Consider the following 4,337-nt stretch of genomic DNA (forward strand, 5'->3'; position numbering starts at 1 on the left):
TAGATAATAAAACAATTAAAAGCCTATGTTTTCAATCCATAACTAGAGGACCGTAATTTTGTAAACACAGGGAAATATTCATTTGTTTGTTTTCAGAAGGAAATTTTTAGGTCAAAATGAGGATTTGGGGTGCACAAAATTGCATGTGCAAAGAAACAGGATAATTTTAAGAAGTATACATAAATTGCTTGCTCTTACTGGAAATCATTGCAAGTCTTTGGGTACCACTTCACGAACCTAAATGATTACTCCTAATTTCATGAACCACTTTTCCAAACATTAAGAAAAAGAATACTTTGTATGCTCACATTTTTGTGGACTAATTCTTGCTGTCATTAACATACCCACCCCTTCCAATTTTTACCCTCACTTGAAAGCTGTACAGTTTTTAACAATTCCCTATTCTTTTAATTCAAATACCGACCTTTGTATTTCAAAAGAAAATTCATTGTAGAGAAAGCTTTTTATTTCCTCACAAAGCAGAAGGCAAGTGATTGTTTAACATAAACTTTGAACGTTTTTCTCTCTTAGTTCACATTTACTCTACTCACAGAAACTTGTTTTTTCTGTGAGTAAGACGCTCTGATGAAGATGCTCCTCACAATTTAGAATAACCTTTTAACTGACTAATTTAGTTGTAGAGACAATTTCTTTTATTCTGCCTTATTATACATATAAATTGTATTTTTTAAGTATTATTTTATTTAAAATTGATGCATAATGTGCATATTTATGAGGCTCAGTGTGATGTTTTGATACATATATACAATGTACAATGATCAAATTAAGGTAATTTGCATCAACATCACCTAAAATATTTATCCATTTATCATTTATTTGTAGTGAGAACATTAAAAATCTCTCATTTAGTTATTTTAAAATACGTGATATTATTAACTATAGTCACCCTTCTACGTCATGGAACACTAGAATATATTCCTCCTACCTAACTATAACTTTGAATCTGCTGACCAACCTCTGCCTATCACCTTCTCCCCCTTATACTTTCTGGCCCTTGGTAACTACTATTCTATGCTATACTTCTGTGAGACCATCTTTTTTAAGATTCCACATATAAGTGAGATCATAAGACACACACCTTATAGGTTTTCATAGTAGCCCATGTTATTTCTCATTTTATGAGTATCATGGGCTACTAGTGAGGTAAAAATGTCATTGCAAGGATGACTTAATACTGTATTTACTTGCATTAGACATAGTAATGATGCTGTTTTATTTTTGACGTATACTTTTTATTGAAAACAGAATTCATGCACCTTAACTTTGTTTTAATTTGCAAGAGATAAGCATATGATTTGTCAGCCATGTATATATAGTCTTTATTTCTGCAATGTTTAGTTGTCTCTTTAATGCATTTTTTGTGATTGTAGTTACCTTTTTTAATCTGTAAACACCGTAATGCCAATGTCGTTTTGATAATAATAGTAATAATTCTCCAAAGTTAACAATATCTCTTCAAAATATGATTGTAGAAATGGAGAACAATGCATTAAAACTGTGTACTCTTCATAACTAATATTTTCTTAACCATTCACATCTATCACCTCAGTTAAAGAACAATCTGTCCTTATAACTCTGTTGGAAAAGCGCTTATAAGTTTAGACAGATGGGCATGCCCTGAGGTTCATTTTCTAGCTTAAATGCACAATTGGCTTTATGCTTTTAAGAAGCAGCTGATGGAAAAGAATTGTATACACAAGAGCTTGTTTGGAATGTACAACAACAGAAACTCAATGTGACAAATCATTCAATAGTCTTGACTCCTAAAAATAGTTTTTGTATTAAGAGTGCATTGTTTATAATTCAATTTCAATAATTAGACTAAACTTTTCAAAACTTATGAATGCAAACAACTAAAATGTTGACACTCAAAATGTCTCTCAAAAGAAAAAAATGCACAGCATCGTTCAAAACTGAGTAATAATAATACTTGTGACTACTCAAATTATAGTAGTTTCTTAACAGCAAAAATTGAATTGTCTCATGCTAAGAAAAAAATAGCTTTTTTGCTATTTATACACCTTTCCAGTGATTTTATATGGTAATACTTGTGAGACCAAATTTTTCTTCTTATGTGTACAAAAAATCAATAATGACAGAAGTTATATAACATCCTTCAGTGAATAACACCTAAAATTTAAAGAAAAGAGGTCTATGTTTTACACTTTTTTTTTCTCTCTGACTCACTTTGAAGGGAGGCCCCATAACTTCTCCATTTTCTTGTTTCTTCTTGGTTTACAGGGAAAAATGGTACATACATATAAGGACAATTTGAAAAATGTTACATTAAATTCTGGAAATACAAAACCCAACCTTTAAAAAATGAATAGTTAAGCTATTCAGAATTTGTGTTTCCAACTATGAAAACTACCCTAAACCTATTCTCTGGAATGTTGAGACAACACTACTGCTGAGATATCGAAAAAGCACATTTCAAAAATATTGCAATAGAGCGATAGACATTATTTCTTGCCCACATTTTTCCAAGATTTATTGTAAATTCTAAAGGTTAGTTATTTAAGACTTCTCCTTTTCTAGGTTAATGCGTATTTTTATATTTTAAGGTATTGTTCAAATACTTGACTGTCCACTTGTCTTCATTGCTGTAATAGCAATTTTTAAGGCACAGGCCTGGAGCTCTTAATCATTATGAATTATACTTTGATTTCAACAGATTCTTGAACTACCTTTTCATGTGGTTAAGTGAAAAGGATAAATGCATCAAATACAAGACTGATTTCTGCTTCCCTTTAATCTGAAAATGTATTTGGAGGTGGCAGAGGATACAAAATCCAAGTTATTTGCAATTCTTGCAATGTATAAAAATGATACATTGTATAGTTAAATTAGGCTATTATTCTAACCATCAGCATCATCATTGTCACCATGTTGGTTAGAATTTGGTATTGAAAATAAGTTCAAAGAATACAGAATAGATTGTGCTAATCATTACAAACTGCCTAAGGCACATAGATTTTTGTTGTTGTTGTTTAAGCTTCTGATGACGCTAAAGAAAATTTGTATTTATTTTTATCATAATTTTAGGGAAAACTCTTTCATATGGTATTTCTCAGAAAAAAATGAATATTCTTGGTTTTATTTTATAACATTATTCAAATTTCATACCCATGTGTCAACGACTTACAGCACAGAATGCCAAGACCATATCATTTCTGACAATGAGCCAGTGTCAGTTCAGTTAAGTTTAGAAAACGTAAGCAACATAATTATCTAAGCTGTCACCATCATTACAGTCCATGGTTTTCTTATTGTTACTGTTTTTTTGTTACCTTTCAAAAAATGCTTAGATGTACTGAAGTAATTTCTTAAGAGGAAATAGCCGAAAATTTGGTTATCTTTGGTTTTCTTTGCCCAAGGTGTCACTCTGTGTCTAAAATGAGTGGTGCCAAGTCACAGTGAATATATTGACACTCACTCCAATTTTACCCATCCAGACTCATTTGATCATTTACAACTCAGACAAGGAGTATACTCTCCTATGCACACAAACCACATTTCACTAAATTGACAGAGGTCATGTTTATTAACATAGAGCACCATTTATTCATTTGCTGGACCCATATCATGTCAGTTCATTTTTCATTACACTTACATTTACAGAATATACAATACAGAAAAAACTCTAGAATCAAAGTTAGCAAACTAAAACCCACAAGTACAACTCAGCCTATGGCCTGTTTTGTACAGCACATGAACTACAAATGGTTTTAACATTTTTAAAGAGTTGTAAAAAGCAAGCAAACACAAAACAAAGCACAGTGAATAATACACACAAGAGACTTTAGGTGACTTGCAAAGCCAAAATTATGTACTCTATGGCCCTTTAGGGAAAAAAAATGCTGACTTCTGCTTTAAATAGTAGTATATTTTCCACTCATAAACTCATTTGTAAAAACATTATCTGTTTAGAACAATCTTAGATCCAGAGAAAAAAATTGAGGCAAGGTACAGAAATTTCCCGTATCATCTAATGCCCATTGTAGTTTACATTAGGGTTCACTCTTGGTGTTGTACATTCTATGGGTTTGGACAAAGGTATAATGACATGCATCCATTGTTATAGCATTATAGCGTATTTTCACTGTTCTAAAAATTCTTCTGTACTCTACATTTTCATCTCTCTCTTATTCCTAATTCCTGGCAACCACTGCTCTTTTTACTGTTTCCATAGTTTTGCCATTTCCAAACAGTATGTAGCTTTTTCAGATTGGCTGATTTCACTTAGTAATATGCATTTAATTTCCTTCTTGTATTTTCATGATTTCATAGTTCATTTTCAGCACTAATACTCCATT

Source organism: Mandrillus leucophaeus, unplaced genomic scaffold (assembly GCF_000951045.1).
Source record: "Mandrillus leucophaeus isolate KB7577 unplaced genomic scaffold, Mleu.le_1.0 Scaffold908, whole genome shotgun sequence".
In the NCBI taxonomy this organism is placed as follows: Eukaryota; Metazoa; Chordata; class Mammalia; order Primates; family Cercopithecidae; genus Mandrillus; species Mandrillus leucophaeus.